Source organism: Rattus norvegicus, chromosome 5 (assembly GCF_021556685.1).
Source record: "Rattus norvegicus strain SHRSP/BbbUtx chromosome 5, alternate assembly SHRSP_T2T, whole genome shotgun sequence".
Lineage (NCBI taxonomy): Eukaryota > Metazoa > Chordata > Mammalia > Rodentia > Muridae > Rattus > Rattus norvegicus.
Window position 1 is genome coordinate 9490409 of NC_141538.1, and position 24084 is coordinate 9514492.

General features: G+C 39.3%; 1 pseudogene; it reads left to right on the plus strand.

Moving 5' to 3' along the window:
- Positions 1-284: 284 nt before the first annotated feature.
- Positions 285-24084, plus strand: part of Nufip2-ps1 (nuclear FMR1 interacting protein 2, pseudogene 1) — a 28672-nt pseudogene continuing 4872 nt past the window's right edge.

Sequence of the window (24084 nt, forward strand, 5' to 3'; positions counted from 1 at the left end):
ATTGGGGAAAGCAAAGAGCAGCTGTGGTGCTTTGGGAAAAAGTTAGGGGAAGGATCCAAATTTCTAGTTTGCCATTTCTGCTGGTTTCTAGGGACATTTTCAGTGACATGGAGCTAGCATACCATTTGTTATACCTGTACTTACCCCAAAAGCTGCAGAAAAGCCAGGCAAGTTTCTTACTAATTATTCTCAAGTGTTAAAAAGAAAGGTTTGAGAATTCATTGGCCCAAGATGACATGGAAGGACCCCTACAAATATAAGTCAGTGACTGCAATCTCTAGATCATGGATGCCATGGAGGTAGGTATCTGTGGAACTCTCCTCAGATTCATTCACAAGAACCTCCCAGCATGAAAATGTGCATGCGTGAATAGCATCTTCTTTGAAGACACCTCTGTTTCCCATCGCAGTGCTTGAGTGGGTCCCAATAACTTGAACAGCTCCACTGTTCAAACATCTGGCTAGAGATACTTTTCCTAAAGGAGAAAATCCTAGAAACCTTTGTAAAGTTTCACACTTAACTCTTCTGTTTCCAAGAATGTTCTAGAAAAGTAGATGGCAGATAGGTCATGTAGTGAAAGCTGTTTCCTATTTCATCTTGTTAGTTTGGGAGACAAACTCTCCAATTCAAAGCAATGGACTTCAAATGAGCCCTGCAGCCAAGAATCTGAAAGGGTTTTAGGTAAGCTGAGGCAATGTGTGTAGGCACACATTTCCCTCTATAAGGCCCTCTGCAGGAGAATGAGCTGAACGTATAGGAGAAAAATAGCAAGAGAGCTGTACCAGTTCATCATATCAATCCCTCTCTCTCCCTTTCCCTCCATTAATCACTGGGGATTGAATTTAGGGCCATGTGTACTCTACACAAGCTTTCCTACCTAAGAATTTCTCATAAATACCTCCTAAAGAGTCATGTACCTCCTAATAGTAAAAATGTGAGGGCTGAGGGTATACCATGAAGAATTTTATCCAAAGCTAAGGCCTACAGCAACAGTAATTACATACGTATTGCTTACATGTATTGTTAGATACCATAATATCTAACAGAAGCAACATAAAGGAATAGAGATTCATTAGAGTTTCAGTACATCATGGTAAGCAGCTCACCTCGGGGGGGGGGTCATGTAGCAGGAGGTGAACCAGAAAGCAAAGAGTGAACTCTGAAGTAGGGACCAAGATACAAGCTCAAAAGTGACTTTCTGCTCACCAGAAATTCTTCCTCACATCCTAATGTTCTCACAGCCTTACAAAATAGCCTCATCAGTTGGATATTAGATATCATACACATCAGCCTAGAAAGTATATTTTAGGTTAGACCTGTAACCGCATCATACACACACACCTGCACATGTATGGGCACACACACACACACACACACACACACACACACACACACACACACACACTGGGATATACACATAGATGTGTTTATATGCCTACATATAGTATAGGAGGGGTAGTAGTCAAGGCTGTAAGTGCACAACTTTTCTTTGTTCATAGTGGTCTTTTTGGTGTTTTGTGTTTGATTATGATGATTCCATGTTTGTACATTATTCCATCATAATCAGTTAAGAACCATCTATAATTGACTGCTCACTTAGCTTAAATTCCACAAGATTGACTCACTCATTTACTTCTTGATTTGGCCTTTTGTGTCCGGTGCAGTGAGGAGGAACAGGAACCTTTCAAAATTTAGACATGGTTTATTGTAGGCAAGAAAGGGTTACTCTTTAGAACTCTCCCAGTACATGCAATGTGAATAAATATTGCCTCATTTGCTCATTATCTGAGACTTCAGCCTGCCCCTGCTCAGGAGATTTTATCGTTTTAGATTAAGAAGTCTATTTTGTAACCTGTTATTAAGCCAAACATTTTCCCCACATTATGATCACAAAGGGTCGTATTTTCCTGTCCTCACCCCCACACAGTTCTGCCTCTGATGCAATTTGAACAATAAAACTGTGTTTTTCGCCTCCAAAGAACTCAGAATCAGATTTCTACTGTGAAGAGTCACATTCCACTCGAAGTAGAGAGGAACGCCCTGGTGGTCAAAATGTACCACAGATGTCCTGGGGTCATTCTCCAAGAAGTGTACCCACTGGTCATTTTCTTTCTCAGAAAGACAAATGAGTCTCCAACTAGATATAGAACAGTGTAGACAGAGATGGAATCTTAATGTCAGTTGTTTCTATTTGATATATCTTTGTATCTCCTCTTGGTGTCTTTACTGTCATGTGTTTTTAAGTACATAAATGAATAGTTTATTCACTTAATGGTAAATCATGGTAAGCAACTCAGCTTACCTTCGGGATGCTATGTAGCAGGAGGTGAACCAGAAAACAAAGAGTGAACAATGACCTTCAATGATGCACAAAGACACAAAAGGTAAGTTGTGAATAGAACTATATCTTGTCTCAGTGAGACCTGTTTGTCATAACTTGGCACTATTGATAATCTGGCCAGGAAGAGGTTTTGATTGAGTGGAAGAGATGCGGCACAAAAGCCAAGGCAGACCTTGCAGAGCTGAGCACTGCACCATCACTTCACAGCATCAACCTCTGGCTTCTAGCCACCAGGTGCCATTATTGATATCCAAATATGCCCATAGCACTGCCAAATGCTTCTAAATGGTAACACAGAGGAAGAAATAAAGAAGTAGGGTAAGATTGTCCCCACTCAAGAAACACTGAACCAGAAAAATAAATTTCCTTTGAACCATAGAAGCTGGTAAAAATTTGAGTTCTTTCAATATTGCAAGACAAGATGCACAACGTGCAGAAACACATTGCCAATAATAGACTATTACTGAGTAAATTTTGTACCCCAAATAATTTATTGTACCTCCAACTGAAGAGTCCAGATTGGATAAAAGTGCATGATGGACTTCATTATGTTCCTCGCGATTGTTGTTCTAACCAAACTGAGTTCTAGAGAGTAAAAAGAGGTCAGGGTACCAACACTGACGTTTAACATCAAAGCAAACATTCTGGGCTCTACAATACAGCACAGCATCCGCTGTAGTTTAACAACCCATGTGTTAAAGACTCATGGGCCACACAACTATAAAAACAATGTAGATCATTCATATAGCATTTGGTTGCTTCTCTAAAGTCGAAGATGAACGCTTATTGCTGAAGAAACAACACACTTTGGACCCAGGATTCAAGCTGGACTAGAAAGAAAGCCTCTTTCCTAGTGTCAAGCTACCAGGATTCCAGAAAACATTCTGGAATGGAAGTAATTAAGGAAGGGAAGAGAGAACAGGAAGTAATTAAACAGCCTGACTCAGCTGTGACACCTAACAATGACCAGCATGGTAAAATATGCATAAAGGTGAAAAAGTCACACTTGCATATGGGTGGCAATCAACAGTTATCTAATTGGACAGGAGGAACATCATGCCTGGTACAAGAAACCCAGCCAGCTTCTTGGTGAGTTTCTTGGTTGAGCTACCACCACCACTTTAGTAGGAGAGTATAAATCCAAACTGTATTCTAGCTTATCCTTCTACCCACAGATAACTGCACTTACCATCTCTCATAAAAGAAACTTCTCAATACAGAAAAATGGAGACCGTCACAGAAAATCACAACTGGATATAATACAGAGATGGAGAGCTCATGGGAGCCCAGCTCCAGTGGATGCGTCTATATCACAGCTTCTACTTCTGTAGCCCAGGAGACATGGTGGAGGGGAGGGTGGAAAGATGTTAGGACCATGAATACCTAGAAACCTGCTGAGAAAGAGTCTCTCCTAGAAATCACTGCATAATAAGACTGGAACAATGGCAGTACCAGGGGACATGCTAACACGGAAGGAGAAAATACCTTGGGGCCCTACCCTTAGACACAGAACTACAGGCAACTATTATGGAGGGACCATAAGCTCTGAGTGACCCAAGTCCTGAGTAAAGGCGTAGTTGGACATGGTAAAGCGTGTTGAGGACTACGGCTGGTTGCCCCATGAGAAATTATCAAAGCCCTTCCCATACAGACCTGGCTCAAGAGGAAGGGTAAAGCTTTCCTTGAGACCCCAGTATGAATGTCTATGAGTGGTTATGAGTGGTTAACCAGTGTATGCAAAGATTAACAACTTTATCTTCCTCCTTGAGGATGTTTACAGCCTAAGAGTCTGCTCTAGGCCTCCTATCTAAACTCAGGAACTCCTGTGTACTGTACATGATTGATAGCTAACTTCTCCCTCTGTGCTGTGCCTAACAATTGAGCTGAGGTTCTAGGTTGCAGGAGTAGCAGCAGCAATAAAGAACACCAACTACTCCCAGCCTGACTCTATGTGTGTCCATCCTTTCTTCATCTCCTTACCACTCCCACTAGGGTTCTGGTACCCTAACCATGCAGGACACTGCACCATTGACTGCTGGAAAGAGGATTAGGCTTTTACAGGGATGAGTCACCTTATTGGTTGTTAATGCAAATTAGTCAGTTTTGAAACCATATACACACAAACAATAAAACACAAACTCAGCAGATGTGTGTGTGTGTATTTGTACACACAAGTACAAACATACATGTAACAAATATGGTCATAGAAAAAGGCTATCAACTTGAGAGTGGGAGGAAATGGAGGGTATCTAGGAGGAGCTTGAAGGAGAAGGGATGCAATTCAGCCGCATATGTAACAGAGGATGGTTTTGTGTGGCATCCGTAAGAGGAGAAGCCCTTGGTTCTGTGAAAGCTCATTTCCTTATTGTAGATTCCCCTACTCTGGGTGTCGAGGTGGGAGAGGGAGCATCTTCATAGAAGCAGGGGGAGGGGGAAGGGGAATGAGAGAGGGGGGAAAGGAGATAACATTTGAAATGTAAATACATAAAATATGCAATAAAAAGTTAAAAAGTATTTAAAAGTTAGACTGATCACCCAAGTAGTATTGTTGGAAGGTTGTTGAAATGGAGAGTGAGCCCCAATGAGAAATCTTTGGATTGTTAGGGATTAAGTTCTTGAAAGGAATCACCACATTTTTGATTCCCTTCCTGCTGTCTACTGCTTCCCACTCATGATATGAGCAGTCTTGTTCCCCAACAAGCTCCTACCATGATGAATTGCCTTAGTACGGGTCCCAAAGCACTGGGAAATTGATCCTGGACTGAAACCTCCTGAACCATGATACAGAATAAGTTTTTCTCTTTATAAACTGATTGTCTTGGGCATTTTTGTAATAGTGACAGAGTTGTGCCAAATAGTGCCTATGGCTAAATATACTGCACTATTATTTAAAATCTTTCAGTCTGGCTCCTATTTTAAGTGTTCTTATGAGATAACACACACAACAAAGCCATGAAAGGACAGGAGGAAACTTTGAACATATGTATCTACAGCTCCAATGATAATGATGACTACATCCATACATTCATTAAGATTTACGTACCAATGAACAGCCCTTTACATGATAGTACAATAATACTTTTAAAGGTTAAAAAGTCAACAAGAATTCTGCTCTTCCATGCACAGTGGATAAGGAATGTTCACAAAAGATGCTAATGTACAAAGGATAAATATAATTAAAATCGATTGAACGTAAATAAATCAAATAAGCACAGAAACTTTGTTATGTGTAGATTGTGGGTCATTTGGTAGCCATTGGTGTAATTAAGCCAGTGGTGTGTTTTGGAAGGGTAACATGGTTGAACTAGAAAGTGAATCCTGTGGCAAAGAATCCATTTGTCTTTCCATGTGCTTAAACTCAGTCAGGAGAGAGTGCCAGGAGTGAGAGAGACATCCAAGTCAGCAGGATGGTGATGGAAAAGGAAGGAGTGAATATGGATTTGCTTTTCCAGGTTTATTTCCAAGCCTTTTTAAAACAATAAAATCTGTTCTATATTTTTGAATACTATTATAAAGTGAAATGTGAAGCTTTATAAGAATTTAGTTTTCTGTTTTTGTATGGAATTTATATCTTAAGTTCCTTCTGAAGTTGGTTGGTCATTGCATAATCAGTTTAACTAACCTTTTTTGTAATGTAATGACTTGGGTGACCCATAGAAACTCCCTGGCATGCTAAGTCTGTCTAGGTCTGTTATCTGATGCTAAGATACATGCATAAATTTGCCTGTTTAAAAAATTCTAATGTAATCTACAAGCGAATCTTTAGCAAGAATTTAAAGCCAAAGAAATTAAACAAGTTCATAAATATACATGACATATAACACTGTTCCTGATAAATTATGTTTGTGCTACATGAGATTGTTTTTGAAGGACAAAAATTTGCTCAATATGGCAATTTCATGCAGTTCAGTCAAATGGGAAAATCACACAAAAGGAGCGGAGGAGGCTCAAAACTGCCTCTAAAGGACAGAGCTGGTATCAGTCACTGTCCTCCAGACATCAGTCTCTTGGTATTTTTATTGTTATTTTCTTCCTTTTCTGCAACACTGGAGATCAAATTCAGGCCCTTGGGATGCTTTTCAAGTTGCACCCTCAACTCTTGGTGTAGAGAGACAGGATATCATTGTGTAGTCTTGATTGGCCTCCAATTCACCACATCCTACATATTGAGATTACAGAAATAAATACCTAGGCCAAGTCATCTTAGAAAGATTTTCCAGTTAATCCTCAGGGAAGATAATTGATGCCTCTAAGGACAGAGGAGACAGAACATACTGAGACTCACATTACATCTACCATAACCATTGTTCTTGTGCATGGCTTTCTTCCAATATATGCAGCTTCCTGGCTGCCCAGTGTTCATAGGCAAAGCGGTATGAAATGACCTTACTGTCTTACTCCATTTTCTGTTACCATAACGAAGTACCTAAAGCTGGCTGCCTTGTAAGGAAACGAGTTGTATTTAGGGTTATTGTCCTGGAAACTAACAGCTGTGGACCTTCTGAGAATATCAAACAACTGATAGGTGGCATTGTGCTGGGAGTCTGTGTGAGATCACATGGTTCTTTGTTAATAAGAACCCACTCTTGGAGCTGGAAGATGACTCAGCGGTTAAGAGCACTGACTGCTCTTCCAGAGGTCCTGAGTTCAATTCCCAGCAACCACATGGTGGCTCACAGCCATCTGTAATGGGATCCGATGCCCTCTTCTGCTGTGTCTGATAACGGCTACAGTGTACTCACATACATAAAATAAATAGGTCTTTTGAAGATGTGTCTTGACCTATTAAGAAAACAAATCACATCAAATTTCAAACACATGACTTTGTGTGTTATGGTCATGACTTGTTAAAATCAAATCTCTGTATGACTCACTAATAAGATACACTTTCTTGTTAGACTGTTTTTTCTTTCATCTTTCAGATTTGGTTAAACCCCGAACATTTTCCTATTTCTGAGTAGGTACCTTACAAAGAGTATTGACTAGAGGAAAGATCTCTTCAGTTATTCAAAGTGCTGGTAAAGTTGCTAGGGAATTATTTAGTGAAGGAGACTTCTTTCAGTTGAAGTTAGTTCTCTATTCATCTATACAGGACTATTATTTGGTAAAACATGGGTATTTGTGTATTGCTTAGAAGTTTAATGCTCTAAACAGTATTTTTACTTATAAAACATGCAATAAAAGTAAAAAAGAATTTCCATTATCAAATATTCTAGAAACTGCCCAACATTAGGAACAAGTTACTTTTTAATGGTAATGACAGAGCAGTCCTGAGTAGTAAAACAACAAGAAGCTCCAATGGATATCTGAATGACTGCCTTCAAATTTAAGAATTACTCCTGTTGATGACATGCAGATGAGCAAGGACTCAGGTTTCCTGGAGGGCTATATTGCACCCACTGAATTTTGTAGACTTACACATCAATATCTTCACATCTTCTACAAAAAAACCCAAACCAACCAAACAAACAAAAAACACCCTGTGCCTTCTTCCTAGTCTTGTAATATTTGGCTGTCTCTAGAATATTTGGATGCTGCCAGTAACTTTGGTAATATGGTAATTGAGTTTTAAAGAACTATGACTTTAGGCCTCTCTTCACCTGTTCCTAAGGTTGCATGGTTTCCAGCATGGTCCTCTTCATTGTCCTGCTGTATTTTGCTGTCTTGTGAGACATTTGAACAATATCTTAGAGTTGCAGTTGCTCACAAAGCAGCATCAGAACCACCTGGCAACTTGTTTAAAATGCAGATTTGTGACTGTGACTGCAGCATCATAGGATAAAGCTGTAGGTGGTGTCACCAGATAGATACTGAAGTCTGGGGGCGGCACCCAGCAATCTGAGTCTTAGCAAGTGCTCTACGGGAGAGATGCTCATTTATGTTTAAAATCCCCATATTGGAAATACCTCCTGGGAGACAGCTGACTTTCTTCCTGTCTAGGACTAAGAATTTAAACTTGCTGAGAAGTTGGGCTTTTCCTGATCATCTCTTCTTTGAGGAGATGATGGAAAGGTCTGGAAATTCTGTTTTTATCAACAGAATAACTTTCATTTAATGGTTCTAATTTTAGAGATTTTAACTTGGAGACTGAAAAGAAAGTTGTAGTGGCTTCCACTCTTTGTGAGCATGGTTATCAGTTCATTAAATTCTTTACTGTTCATCGTCTAAAGGCATATCAGATGGTACTGAATACTAAGGTAAACACAAGAACTGATGTGTTTCCATGTCCAGGAAGACAAGTAAATGAGATATTTACTGTCTTGGAGGGAAGAAAAAGGCCAGTATTTGTGTTTGCTCTCTTTTGCTGTACTAAACACCATGACCAAAATCAGTTTCGAGGAGGAAATGGTTTATCTTATACTTCTAGGTGACAGTATATAGTGAAGGGAATTGGGAGCAGTAACTCCAGGCAAGAGATATGGGAAAGTGCTGATCTTTTATCACTCTCTCTAGCTTGTACTTAGCCAGTTTTCATACACAATCTAGGACCACTTAACTTGCTAGGGGGTCACACCTCTTACAATGACTATATCCTCCCACATCAATCAACAGTCAAGACAATCCCCAACAGACAAGCCTCCAGGCTTGGTTGTTTCAGAATAACAATGAAAACTAATCAGGACAGTCAGGAAATCAAGTGATTGAAATGCAGAAAATTAAATTGCCTCCATAAGAAAATGAAACATTTTGGAATAGTCCACAGATAGGAGATGAAGCCTTGTTTGTGTGTAGACAGCATAAACAAAAGCTGGAAAGGCATACGTGAGATCCAAGGAGAGATCAACTGGCAGGACCAGGAGACTAGAGAGAAAGCTAAGAAAATATTAAATGAAAGTCATTAGACCCTATATGCCAGGCTGTATTTTCTGCTAATGTTCTCAAACTGTGGAGGGTAGCCTATAGGGTGTGACTAATGTGGCTGCTTCTTGTTCAAGCTTATGGATATTACTCACCCATGAGTAACCCATAACTGCCTTTTACTCAGTAAGTGTGACAAGATTTCAATATGACATATGATTATATATACATGATTGTAGTGCCTATCCTTTTTGGAGGGGGATTTTTATCTTCCTCTTGCTGATTATGAAAGAGCAAATTACAACCTTGTGAATTGCCTATGTTATAAAATCCATGTAGGGAAGAACTTCGAAGAGCCTCTAGAAGTTTATGGTATTTTTCAACTGAAAGACAGCTGGCCAATGACATCATTAATACTGCAACTGCTCAGAACTGGATTTGCCCAACAATGTGCGTGAACCTGTATACAAGACCTTCTCATTTGAGGCCTACCTCAAATATGTTCCCTATCCATACCATGCCTGCCCTCTTGTGCAATACCCTAAGCAATACCCTTACTCACATTGGTCTCTTAGTCATGGACACTGTAGAATATTATAAATTGTTATTTGTGTTGGTTGTGGCCACAAAATTTGAGACAATTAGTTATAAAGTCAAAGATGACTAATATATGAACCATCAGTGATGTCTGCCACAGTTGTCCTGAATCTTGTGAAGTAAATAAAAAAAGTTGCAAAACAAGAATTTGAATCTATTTAAATTTATGATTCAACAATCAATTTTTAGAACAAATATAGAACAGAAAAAAGTTTTTAACACCTCAGTGACTTAATAAACAAAATCTAGACCAAGGAGAAAACAACAATAACAATAAAAATATCAATAAATTAAAATGCATGTGCATCCCAATCTGCACACATTAAAAACCACAGCAGACAATTGTAAACATTTAAACAGTAAGCATTGTTTGAATAATTTAGAACTTTAAGGAGTTACTATGAGCTTTTGCAAATGTGGTAGGATAATCATAACTTTGCTTACAAAGTTCTTCTACCTGAGAGGTACACAATAAAATACTGTGAAAGGAATCATGGTTTGGCTCAGAGTGGGATTTAGATATGAAGTGTCTCATAGATGAATGCGGGTTGAAGGCTTGTTCCTCAGATCGTGGTGATGTTGAGAGATTATCAAAGTGTTATCTCACTAATAGGTTAATCCTGATCTGCATAGCTGAATGGATTATTAGACGATGAGGTGAGGTTTTGCAGGGTCTGTCTTTCTCCAGTCATCCTCCTGACATGATATTTTCTAGCTTCCTCATCTGAGCACCTTTTCTCTGCTGTACCCCACCCCCACCTTCCTGCTTTGCTATGATCTTACAGCAATGGAGTCAGACAAGCAGAGGTCAAAACCTCTGAAACTGCAAATAAACTATTGCATCTGTCGTAGCAGTGGAAATCTAGCAGAGGGGACTGTACAAATAAAGTCGACCATTGTTTTACAAGACTTAGATGAAATATCAGGAAAGGGGTGTTCATTGTAGAGTATCCTTTACCTTCGTATGTCTTTGACATTTTCTATAATAAAGACTATGTTGTCGTTGTTGTTGTTGTTGTTGAGGAAATCTAAGAAGCACCAAAAAGCAGAGTGATTTAAGACTACTGTTGCACTGCAGCACAGATGGACTGAAGACAGGGCATTAGACATGCTTCCTATACTTAACATACTGACAGCTCCCAGGGGGATGTGTAAGATGGTCCTCTTGGGTATGTAAATAAAATTATTACAATTTCCATTGACTTGTAATCCAATCTACTTAAAAGTTGCCATTAGTACATAATATATTATAAAAAGGATACTATGTATAGTCTCTGGTCTTACATACAAAAGAAAAGTGGCTTTTAAGGAAAGCTTGAGGAGGACTCTGCTATACTGGCTTATACCAGAATGCTATTCATCTGAAGGAGTGTCTCCTAGCATTGCTGAGTAAACTGCCGTGCTATTCTAGAATCAAAACAGACAAGATTCTTTACCATGGTAACTAAGCTAGAGTGCCTAACAACCCAGGCAATGCTAAGCTTGTTCTTGGAACATAGGCATGAGTCAGAGAGGGGTAGGAAACGTCTCTAACATTGACTTGGTAAAATCTGATAACATGAATTTTTTGACATTGAATGGTTCAGAAGACAGTAAAATAAATGGATGGTAGGGGTAGCCTGTGAGAGATTTCCATGAGAAATTTCAGGTAAAGAGGGCTTTAGAGAACTTTAATATCTATGGACATAGTATATCTCCCACAGTTTCTATCTTTCTTGCTAAATAAAACAAATTGAAGACAGAGTAAAGAAAATCTATGGTAGAACTATTCCCACTGCACATAAACCATTACTTGTTTCATTTTTCAGAATAAAATAAAACAGGACTGTGTTCATACTGAATAATCAAGCTAGCAGTTAATCCAGGGAAGCCATGTTCTATCCATGTGCCATTAAAATTCTTTGTCTTACAAGAGCAAAGTTAAGGATTGGTGTATTGGAATATGTTAGGCAGTGATGGAGACACAATCAAGGAGATGCCATAAAAGCTGTAGGTGATCTGGTCAATGACTAGAAAATAGATGAGTTTTGAAGGTCATTCATGGCCTAAAAATATTAACTGCTTTGGCATCTCTGACTGGCACTGTATAAATAAAGTCGACCAGTGTGACATATTAGGAACTTAGATGAGATTCTATTTGTCAGAAGATGCTTCCAAAGCCTAGTGACTTTGCAGAGTCTCATTTTATTTATCCTATGGTTCTGAAGGTTGTTCAATCTCAACTCAACAAGTTCTCTCTTGTGACATCTTGTGGTCATGATTTAATGGTGGCCAAGAATGGAGTTATTTGAAGACTTTATTCACATATCTGGCCCCTGAAATAGGATGACAGGAGGAACTGAATATGGATGAGTGTCTCTCCAACATAACACTCCATACCTGCCAGCTTGTGTTTCCTTACAATATGGTGGTCTTAGGGTAATTAGACATCTCGGTGGTATGTAACTTCATCCTCAGTAAGAATTTCAACAAAATCGGGTGAATGGTGCCACCTCAAACTATAGTAAAAAGTTGTTCTGTATTCTTCTGGCCAAACAGGCATAGACAGCCTCATTCCCTATAAGATAGACTTCTGGGATTTTTACAATGAGCTTTGATGAGAGACTTGATAGATGACTCCAGTTCTCAGCCAAACCTAGGACGCATAAATCAACAACTGCACAACAGTTGGTCCAAGTCTTCTCTTTTAAGGTTTGGGGCCAGAGAGATTGTCTGGTAAGTGGATCCAACACTCATGGATCTAAGGAATGAGGACAGGTAGGTCTCCCACTTCCAGTCAAATAGCTACCAGAAGAGGTCAGAGTTTTGATAGATGTCTACATTCACTTATCTCCTGCAAGCTATGAATTTGAGACCAAACCACAAACTATTTCTTGGCCTTAATAAAGTACGGTCTCTATGAGAAACACAGAAAAGTGTATGGAAACCTAGCATGCCTTTAAGATAAGGAGAAAACAAGAAAACAGCACTAAAATGGCAAGCAGACACCTGGAATTTGACAAATCCTCTGGAATCCTCCCCTGAGTGCTGGGCTCAGTGTGTACTGCCTTTCCACTGCAAAGCTTAGGCATTCTACGTCTCTCTTCTCTGATACAGAGAGCATGCTGTAATACTGTTAGATTTACTGTTTTCTCCTATTGTCATGATTCCAAGAGAAATCTACTTATAATACAATTGCATAAATTAGCAAATGAAATTAAGAAATAAAAATTAACCGGAGGCTTGTAATACAATATTAGTGTTCAATCCAGGCATAGATATAGCAGCAGTGAAGAACCTCATCTTAAAATAAAGTACCAAATAACTTATATCTTCCATTTTCTGGGCAGGAACTTGATGGTGCAATCTGTACAGTCTTGAAGGTAAACAAGTTTAATCCATATAAATTAGGATGTAAAGTGAATTACAATGGCCTATCCTCCTCCCCAAAGGATACAATGTCCACGGGACATCTTGGTTACTGTAAACAGAGAGCCTGTCTATGGCTTTAGGAGTTGAAATATATTAGGACTTATGACCATGAATAATTCTCTGTCTGTATCTAAGAAATACTGCAGGACAGAAACCGCAATGTAAGTAGGCAGTGCATGTGAGGAGAAACTCTTCTTCATTCTATTTTCGCCAGCGCAGTGACTGTCGTGAGGACAATTTGAATTGGCACAAGATATATCCATCTTGCCTAGAAAGGTGACTTTCTGTTGCTCCAGTTTAATGAAAAGTCTGTTTCATTAAGAATCCTTCAAGAATAGCATAAGGCTGGATAGTAATGTGAATTAATCAGGAGTAAGCTTTTTCTCCCATGTCACAAGTAGTCTTTCCCTTTGAACCTTTACATTTATCCTTACCACTGTCATGGGCTTTAATTCAACATTACTTAGTTTTCAGGAGAGCCGAGAAAAATCCATCAATATTACTATATACATACATATTGGTTTTCCTAAGGTCTGTTGGCAAAACTACTGGCAAGGGAGAGGTTCAAGGACCAACTGGTCATCTCTAACACAAGTGATTTTGTTCTCTATCAGACACATTAGGTGTTTTAGAAGTTGATAGCAACATTTTAAAGTTGCTAGCAAAACATTATACCCTTACCTTTCATAGGTACATAGATGATGGATAGACAGACAGACAGATAGATAGATAGATAGATAGATAGATGATAGATAGATAGATAGATTAGATAGATAGATGATAGACAGACAGACTGATAGAATGTCTATTTATATTAAACCATAAGATCAATTACTTCCCTGTGAAAAGGGAAATGGACATATTGTCATGCAATGACAAAGTATAATGAAGTCAGAAACTAGGGGAGTCCAAGTGGCCTTCTTCAGTGCTTGTCTAAAATTAGGCCAGGTTTAATCAGAGGAATCAAGAAGAATTGAAGGCCCCCAAAGAGATGGTAACCCCATAGGAAGACCAACAGTGTCAACTAACCTGGACCCCTGGGAGCTCCCAGAGACTGAACTACCAGGTCTGGCCTCATAGGAAAGGATGTGACTAATCCTGTAGAGACTTGATGTACCAGGGTAGGGGGACATGAGGAAGACTACCCTCTCAGAGGTGAAGGGGAGGGAGGATGGAGAGAGGAACTCTGCGAGGGAGGATCAGAAGGGGGCAACATTTGGGATGTAAATAAATAAATAAACAAACACATAAATACATAATACATAAATATATGAGAGGACTGGAGATTGTGTATTGCAGGGCTCTAAGCCCCTTGAGAACTGAGGAGGGGAGAACAGAGCAGGTGGTTGGAAGAGGGAGCTATTAGACTGTATCCACTTCCTGTGGCTGCTCAAACTAAGTACTATAACCTGGACAGCTTGGAGTTGTATTTTCCCACAGTTCTTGAGACTAGACAACCAAAGTCAACATTAGCCGGTTGGTTCCTTCAGGGGACTGTGAGGGATAAGGTGTGGTCACTGGACCAGCTTCTTGAGGTTGCCTACAATCCTGAATCCACTGCCTCATAGATGTATTACTCCTGTCTCTGCTTCCACTGTAGCACAGTCCTTCCCCTCTCTTCCTGGCATCTTATTTTCTTTGAAAAATAATAATTAAGCTGGGTATATTGGTTTCTAACATTTTGTAGGCCCCGGCAGGAGGATTGTAAGTTCAAGGCCAGCCTGAGCTACATAGTTAGACACTGTCTCAAACTTAAGCAAAAAATAAGCTAATAAAATTTTCTATATTTGATTAAGCCCTACCCTAATGGTATGATCTGAAAACAATTAACTGTGAAAATAACATTTCTAAATAATGGCTCATTTGTGAGTATTGGAGTCTCAGACTTTCATTAATTTTAGGAGGAAATCACGTCCCATAACAAAAGCCAAGGGTCTAGAGTCCCTCGGTAAACATTAAACCAGGTGCTTACAATATAAACTAACCTTGTAACCATAGAGTAAATGTTGAGTATATATGTGGTATAATAATTAGAACAATGTCATTGGCTACAGAGACTACAGGATAATTACTAAGCAATACACACATGGTCCAACTTCCTGATAATGAGATCAGTAGTTATTGGTGCAAATCAAGGCTGCTTTGAAGCAAAGCTTTCTATTTCTAGGAGGTACTGACCCACATACATCCCTGTGTCACTTATGAGGTAGGTAGTGGCTTCTGAGAAAAGAATCTGTGCATGTGTGTGGAGATAAAACTAACCTGTATCTAATTGGAACTTTCTAATGAAAGAAAGGCAGTTCCCACACATCAGTTGACATCTCAACACTCAACAGAGACTTTAGGAAATTATTATAAATGTGAAGCAACAACCCTAAGGACTGCTTTATCTCAGAGTGATGGGAAGTCTTTTAAGAATGAGCACTGTGATTCTGCTAGGTTATGCTTGCTTAAAAACTGCATCCATGAATTGCATTCGAGGTGGATTAACTCCACATATTGCTATGGAGCAGAGCACACTTTAACAGTACAACATTATAATATAACTGTATTATGCATTGATTTTTTAAGAGAGTAGAGCTCCTGTTGGTTATTCTTACCACAAAGAGTAAAAACAAAGAGACAGATGAGACTTTAGAAAGTGTTCGATATTACTATTTTAATGGTGATGGTTTTGAGAGAGTAAACACACCTTAGATCATTGAATCATATAGATTAATCATATAGAGACATTTAAACATTAATTGTATTTTAAAGTTGCTTTAAAATATAGTAATATCAATAAAAGCATTACTAACAATAAACACAAAATGTTGTCCTGCTTTGTTATTTCCAGTCCAGGAAGGTAAAGATAGTATCAATCTATGTATCTATCTATGTATCTATCTATCTATTTATCTATCTATGTATCTATGTATCTATCTATCTATCATTTATCTATGAATCTATCATTTTTCTATCATCTATTGTCTATCAATCAATCTATCATTTACCTATCTATCATCTATTTATATCAGTATTTTTGAAAATTAATAACAAAAGCATATCATTCTTCCTCACAGAATTACCTAATTCTCAATTATAAAGGAAACATTAGTGAAGGTAGGAATAAAAATAAGCATCTCCAACAAAATTATGGAATAAATATACTAATATATTTACAGTAATCAAGAAATAAATAAATATGTTAAATATTATTTACTTATTTTTATATATATTGACATATCAATATATGCATTCCTATATGCATATAGGAATACATATCTATATTCGTGAGCAAAAACATGTTCATTTAATTCTCATGAAATTTTTGTGCTGTTATTATTTTCATTTTGCAGATATTAAAAAATGGGTTTGACCAGTATTCCCCAAATCAAACAACTTCATGACATGGGGTACAAATTCAAGATCACATGACTGAAGAGATGGAGTTTTAAGTACAACCTGACCTGTTAGTATTGGGACAGTCCTCTTTAATATCAGGAGGAAGGCTGCTCTTTCCCTACAATTTGTCATGGTCTACAAGTTCCCTACAGTGAAAAAACTGCAGAAAAAAGGACCACACGGTCTTCACTAGAAGGCTATCTAATTAGAATACAGTTAACTATTATAAAAAAATTCAGATCAATACTCTAAGACATTAGTGCTCCAGAAAACTGCTTAACCAATGTAACTTATAATGGAAATCACAGGTATTTTTATAATAATGAAGAATACACTACAAATATGCTATTTCATTCTAAAAATTTAAATGAACCTTAAGAAGAAAAATGTAAAGCTTTTAAGGATATACCCAAAACCTTAAATAAATTTTATAAAAGACTAAGTATAAAAGAAGTCCCTTTTCCCTTAGCATTTTTTTTTAATTTTTTTTTATTAACTTGAGTATTTCTTATATACATTTCGAGTATTATTCCCTTTCCCGGTTTCCGGGCAAACATCCCCCTCCCCCCTCCCCTTCCTTATGGGTGTTCCCCTCCCAACCCTCCCCCCATTGCCGCCCTCCCCCCATAGACTAGTTCACTGGGGGTTCAGTCTTAGCAGGACCCAGGGCTTCCCCTTCCACTGGTGCTCTTACTAGGATATTCATTGCTACCTATGGAGTCAGAGTCCAGGGTCAGTCCATGTATAGTCTTTAGGTAGTGGCTTAGTCCCTGGAAGCTCTGGTTGCTTGACATTGTTGTACATATGGGGTCTCGAGCCCCTTCAAGCTCTTCCAGTTCTTTCTCTGATTCCTTCAATAGGGGACCTATTCTCAGTTCAGTGGTTTGCTGCTGGCATTCGCCTCTGTATTTGCTGTATTCTGGCTGTGTCTCTCAGGAGCGATCTACATCCGGCTCCTGTCGGTCTGCACTTCTTTGCTTCATCCAACTTGTCTAATTGGGTGGCTGTATATGTATGGGCCACATGTGGGGCAGGCTCTGAATGGGTGTTCCTTCAGTCTCTGTTTTAATCTTTGCCTCTCCCTTCCCTGCCAAGGGTATTCTTTTTCCTCATTTAAAGAAGGAGTGAAGCATTCACATTTTGATCATCCGTCTTGAGTTTCGTTTGTTCTAGGGATCTAGGGTAATTCAAGCATTTGGGCTAATAGCCACTTATCAATGAGTGCATACCATGTATGTCTTTCTGTGATTGGGTTAGCTCACTCAGGATGATATTTTCCAGTTCCAACCATTTGCCTACGAATTTCATAAACTCGTTGTTTTTGATAGCTGAGTAATATTCCATTGTGTAGATGTACCACATTTTCTGTATCCATTCCTCTGTTGAAGGGCATCTGGGTTCTTTCCAGCTTCTGGCTATTATAAATAAGGCTGCAATGAACATAGTGGAGCACGTGTCTCTTTTATATGTTGAGGCATCTTTTGGGTATATGCCCAAGAGAGGTATAGCTGGATCCTCAGGCAGTTCAATGTCCAATTTTCTGAGGAACCTCCAGACTGATTTCCAGAATGGTTGTACCAGTCTGCAATCCCACCAACAATGGAGGAGTGTTCCTCTTTCTCCACATCCTCACCAGCATCTGCTGTCACCTGAGTTTTTGATCTTAGCCATTCTCACTGGTGTGAGGTGAAATCTCAGGGTTGTTTTGATTTGCATTTCCCTTATGACTAAAGATGTTGAACATTTCTTTAGGTGTTTCTCAGCCATTCGGCATTCCTCAGCTGGGAATTCTTTGTTTAGCTCTGAACCCCATTTTTTAATAGGGTTATTTGTTCCCTGCGGTCTAACTTCTTGAGTTCTTTGTATATTTTGGATATAAGGCCTCTATCTGTTGTAGGATTGGTAAAGATCTTTTCCCAATCTGTTGGTTGACGTTTTGTCCTAACCACAGTGTCCTTTGCCTTACAGAAGCTTTGCAGTTTTATGAGATCCCATTTGTCGATTCTTGATCTTAGAGCGTAAGCCATTGGTGTTTTGTTCAGGAAATTTTTTCCAGTGCCCATGTGTTCCAGATGCTTCCCTAGTTTTTCTTCTATTAGTTTGAGTGTGTCTGGTTTGATGTGGAGGTCCTTGATCCACTTGGACTTAAGCTTTGTACAGGGTGATAAGCATGGATCGATCTGCATTCTTCTACATGTTGACCTCCAGTTGAACCAGCACCATTTGCTGAAAATGCTATCTTTTTCCATTGGATGGTTTTGGCTCCTTTGTCACAAATCAAGTGACCATAGGTGTGTGGGTTCATTTCTGGGTCTTCAATTCTATTCCATTGGTCTATCTGTCTGTCTCTGTACCAATACCATGCAGTTTTTATCACTATTGCTCTGTAATACTGCTTGAGTTCAGGGATAGTGATTCCCCCTGAAGTCCTTTGAGGATAGCTTTAGCTATCCTGGGTTTTTTGTTATTCCAGATGAATTTGCAAATTGTTCTGTCTAACTCTTTGAAGAATTGGATTGGTATTTTGATGGGGATTGCATTGAATCTGTAGATTGCTTTTGGTAAAATGGCCATTTTTACTATATTAATCCTGCCAATCCATGAGCATGGGAGATCTTTCCATCTTCTGAGGTCTTCTTCAATTTCTTTCCTCAGTGTCTTGAAGTTCTTATTGTACAGATCTTTTACTTGCTTGGTTAAAGTCACACCGAGGTACTTTATATTATTTGGGTCTGTTATGAAGGGTGTCGTTTCCCTAATTTCTTTCTCGGCTTGTTTCTCTTTTGTATAGAGGAAGGCAACTGATTTATTTGAGGTAATTTTATACCCAGCCACTTTGCTGAAGTTGTTTAACAGCTTCAGTAGTTCTCTGGTGGAACTTTTGGGATCACTTAAATATACTATCATATCATCTGCAAATAGTGATATTTTGACTTCTTCTTTTCTGATCTGTATCCCCTTGATCTCCTTTTGTTGTCTGATTGCTCTGGCTAGAACTTCAAGAACTATATTGAATAAGTAGGGAGAGAGTGGGCAGCCTTGTCTAGTCCCTGATTTTAGTGGGATTGCTTCAAGTTTCTCTCCATTTAGTTTAATGTTAGCAACTGGTTTGCTGTATATGGCTTTTACTATGTTTAGGTATGGGCCTTGAATTCCTATTCTTTCCAGGACTTTTATCATGAAGGGGTGTTGAATTTTGTCAAATGCTTTCTCAGCATCTAATGAAATGATCATGTGGTTCTGTTCTTTCAGTTTGTTTATATAATGGATCACGTTGATGGTTTTCCGTATATTAAACCATCCCTGCATGCCTGGGATGAAGCCTACTTGATCATGGTGGATGATTGTTTTGATGTGCTCTTGGATTCGGTTTGCCAGAATTTTATTGAGTATTTTTGCGTCGATATTCATAAGGGAAATTGGTCTGAAGTTCTCTTTCTTTGTTGTGTCTTTGTGTGGTTTAGGTATAAGAGTAATTGTGGCTTCGTAGAAGGTATTCGGTAGTGATCCATCTGTTTCAATTTTGTGGAATAGTTTGGATAATATTGGTATGAGGTCTTCTATGAAGGTTTGATAGAATTGTGCACTAAACCCGTCTGGACCTGGGCTCTTTTTGGTTGGCAGACCTTTTATGACTGCTTCTATTTCCTTAGGAGTTATGGGGTTGTTTAACTGGTTTATCTGTTCCTGATTTAACTTCGATACCTGGTATCTGTCTAGGAAATTGTCCATTTCCTGAAGATTTTCAAGTTTTGTTGAATATAGGTTTTTATAGTAAGATCTGATGATTTTTTGAATTTCCTCTGAATCTGTAGTTATGTCTCCCTTTTCATTTCTGATTTTGTGAATTTGGACGCACTCTCTGTGTCCTCTCCTTAGTCTGGCTAAGGGTTTATCTATCTTGTTGATTTTCTCAAAGAACCAACTTTTGGTTCTGTTGATTCTTTCTATGGTCCTTTTTGTTTCTACTTGGTTGATTTCAGCTCTGAGTTTGATTATTTCCTGCCTTCTACTCCTCCTGGGTGTATTTGCTTCTTTTTGTTCTAGAGCTTTTAGGTGTGCTGTCAAGCTGCTGACATATGCTCTTTCCCGTTTCTTTCTGCAGGCACTCAGAGCTATGAGTTTTCCTCTTAGCACAGCTTTCATTGTGTCCCATAAGTTTGGGTATGTTGTACCTTCATTTTCATTAAATTCTAAAAAGTCTTTAATTTCTTTCTTTATTTCATCCTTGACCAGGTTATCGTTGAGTAGAGCATTGTTCAACTTCCACATATATGTGGGCGTTCTTCCCTTATTTTTATTGAAGACCAGTTTTAGGCCGTGGTGGTCCGATAGCACGCATGGGATTATTTCTATCTTTCTGTACCTGTTGAGGCCCGTTTTTTGACCAATTATATGGTCAATTTTGGAGAAAGTACCATGAGGAGCTGAGAAGAAGGTATATCCTTTTGCTTTAGGATAGAATGTTCTATAAATATCCGTTAAGTCCATTTGGCTCATGACTTCTCTTAGTCTGTCGACATCACTGTTTAATTTCTGTTTCCATGATCTGCCCATTGATGAGAGTGGGGTGTTGAAATCTCCCACTATTATTGTGTGAGGTGCAATGTGTGTTTTGAGCTTTAGTAAGGTTTCTTTTACATATGTAGGTGCCCTTGTATTTGGGGCATAGATATTTAGGATTGAGAGTTCATCTTGGTGGATTTTTCCTTTGATGAATATGAAGTGTCCTTCCTTATCTTTTTTGATGACTTTTAGTTGGAAATTGATTTTATTTGACATTAGAATGGCTACTCCAGCTTGCTTCTTCTGACCATTTGATTGGAAAGTTGTTTTCCAGCCTTTCACTCTGAGGTAGTGTCTGTCTTTGTCTCTGAGGTGTGTTTCCTGTAGGCATCAGAATGCAGGGTCCTCGTTGCATATCCAGTTTGTTAATCTATGTCTTTTTATTGGGGAGTTGAGGCCATTGATGTTCAGAGATATTAAGGAATAGTGATTATTGCTTCCCGTTATATTCATATTTGGATGTGAGGTTATGTTTGTGTGCTTTCACTCACTTTGTTTTGTTGCCAAGACGATTAGTTTCTTGCTTCTTCTAGGGTATAGCTTGCCTCCTTATGTTGGGCTTTACCATTTATTATCCTTTGTAGTGCTGGGTTTGTAGAAAGATATTGTGTAAATTTGGTTTTGTCATGGAATATCTTGGTTTCTCCATCTATGTTAATTGAGAGTTTTGCAGGATACAGTAACCTGGGCTGGCATTTGTGTTCTCTTAGGGTCTGTATGACATCAGTCCAGGATCTTCTGGCCTTCATAGTTTCTGGCGAGAAGTCTGGTGTGATTCTGATAGGTCTGCCTTCATATGTTACTTGACCTTTTTCCCTTACTGCTTTTAATATTCTTTCTTTATTTTGTGCGTTTGGTGTTTTGACAATTATGTGACGGGAGGTGTTTCTTTTCTGGTCCAATCTATTTGGAGTTCTGTAGGCTTCTTGTATGTCTATGGGTATCTCTTTTTTTAGGTTAGGGAAGTTTTCTTCTATGATTTTGTTGAAGATATTTACTGGTCCTTTGAGCTGGGAGTCTTCACTCTCTTCTATACCTATTATCCTTAGGTTTGATCTTCTCATTGAGTCCTGGATTTCCTGTATGTTTTGGACCAGTAGCTTTTTCTGCTTTACCTTATCTTTGACAGTTGAGTCAATGATTTCTATGGAATCTTCTGCTCCTGAGATTCTCTCTTCCATCTCTTGTATTCTGTTGGTGAAGCTTGTATCTACAGCTCCTTGTCTCTTCTTTTGGTTTTCTATATCCAGGGTTGTTTCCATGTGTTCTTTCTTGATTGCTTCTATTTCCATTTTTAATTCCTTCAACTCTTTGATTGTGTTTTCCTGGAATTCTTTCAGGGATTTTTGCGATTCTTTCAGGGATTTTTGCAATTCCTCTCTGTAGGCTTCTACTTGTTTATTAATGTTTTCCTGTGTTTCCCTAAGGGAGTTCTTCACGTCTTTCTTGAAGTCCTCCAGCATCATGATCAAATATGATTTTGAAACTAGTTCTTGCTTTTCTGGTGTGTTTGGATATTCCATGTTTGTTTTGGTGGGAGAATTGGGCTCCGATGATGCCATGTAGTCTTGGTTTCTGTTGCTTGTGTTCCTGCGCTTGCCTCTCGCCATCAGATTATCTCTGGTATTACTTTGTTCTGCTATTTCTGACAGTGGCTAGACTGTCCTATAAGCCTGTGTGTCAGGAGTGCTGTAGACCTGTTTTCCTGTTTTCTTTCAGCCAGTTATGGGGACAGAGTGTTCTGCTTTCGGGCATGTAGTTTTTCCTCTCTACAGGTCTTCAGCTGTTCCTGTGGGCCTGTGTCTTGAGTTTACCAGGCAGCTTTCTTGCAGCAGAAAAGTTGGTCTTACCTGTGGTCCTGAGGCTCAAGTTCGCTCGCGGGGTGCTGCCCAGGGGCTCTCTGCAGCGGCAGCAACCAGGAAGACCTGTGCCACCCCGTCCGGGAGCTTCAGTGCACCAGGGTTCCAGATGGCCTTTGGTGTTTTCCTCTGGGGTCCGAGATGTATGTACAGAGAGCAGTCTCTTCTGGTTTCCCAGGCTTGTCTGCCTCTCTGAAGGTTTAGCTCTCCCTCCCACGGGATTTGGGTGCAGAGAACTGTTTATCCGGTCTGTTTCCTTCAGGTTCCGGCGGTGTCTCAGGCAGGGGTCCTGCCACTCCTGGGCCCTCCCCCACGGGAGCCCAGAGGCCTTATACAGTTTCCTCTTGGGCCAGGGATGTGGGCAGGGGTGGACAGTGTTGGTGGTCTCTTCCGCTCTGCAGCCTCAGGAGTGCCCACCTGACCAGGCGGTGAGGTCTCTTTCCCACGGGGTCTGGGAGCAGAGAGCTGCTGTGGGCCGGGATCCGGGGGTCTTCCCTTAGCATTTTTAACTATGTTCTTATAGTGTTATTGTTTTGATTAAAATTCAAACAGCGTTTTTATTGAACACAAGAGATAAAGTGCATACCTTGTGTAGGAATGAACAAAGCCCAAAGAAAGCCTGAAGAAAAAGAAAGTAGCAAAAGAGCAGATATCAGCTGTAATGAAGCACAGACCCCAAGACAAATATCACTGACATGAAAAGCAGCAAACAGACGAACGTAATTCAATAAATAACCTTGAGTCAGACTCATGGAAAGTCAGCATTGCAGCAGACGCCATTATAAACGAGCAAACAAAGCACCGAGTTCAGAAAATGGTCAAAGGGCAACTGGTTATTTATACAGGAGCAGACCAAAATGAGAAAACTGCTTCTGAGCAAAATAAATTCTAGGTAGATTGAAGACATATTATGAGAATTAAAATTGCAAAATTCTTACAAGAAAAGGTACGATTCTTATTTTGGCAACCCTATTGTGGAAATTTCAGCACCAGTTAACAGGAAAAAAAAAAAAAAACAAAACACACTCACTAGGCCCCGTCCCCAGAAGACTAGCTCTAGTCAATCAATGGCTACAGTGAGGGAGGATCCGTCTTCTCCAGGGAGGAGTTCCTGATAGGTTCTCTAAT